Below are 732 nucleotides of genomic sequence, written 5' to 3' on the forward strand. Positions count from 1 at the left end.
AAACCAAGCCAATACAGGGGAATCTTTAATTGCCATTACTATCACAAAGATACACACACATTTAATTATCTTTATAATTTCTTTTGGAAACTATTTTGATAATAATAAAGTCACAACAAATCTGGTTTTGCTCTTCCTCTTCCAATCATATCTTCAAGTCCAAGAATAGGAAATAAGTGTAAAAGAATAATAATAATAATAATAACACAAGTGCTTTTCTATTTCTATTATTTTATTATGCATATCCTGTATAACATCCATGTATTGATATTTAAATGTGGATTTGTGATAACATGAATGAAACAAGTTTTACTTGTTCCACAGATTATTGAAGAGGGAAATACATAAGTGAATAAAAGTGTGTATACATGCAGAACACTTGACTTTAGAAGTTTGGGGGTCTGTTATATACACCCCAGATGGGTGTACACACATATATGAACCAGAGTGATAGCACTCTATAGTGATGTGAACAGAAAGTTGCACTTAGCAATGTGCTAAATGTCTGGCACATAGTAAGTGTTTAATAAATGTTTACTAAATTGAAAAAAATAAGATCTGATTTCAAGCTCTACCTTTGAAATACTGGTTGTATGATACAGCTATCTTAGGCAAGTCACTCACTCATCAACAGCACAGACACATCCCTAAGACTATTCATTGCTAAGGAGGTACTGCTTTGCACTGGTTCCTCTACAGATCGGAAGGGTTCCCCCTTCATTCCTCTACCCT

The sequence above is a fragment of the Petaurus breviceps genome, unplaced genomic scaffold, assembly GCF_028583685.1.
Source record: "Petaurus breviceps papuanus isolate PSGF00001 unplaced genomic scaffold, PetGlider_PUasm1.0 227, whole genome shotgun sequence".
NCBI lineage: Eukaryota > Metazoa > Chordata > Mammalia > Diprotodontia > Petauridae > Petaurus > Petaurus breviceps.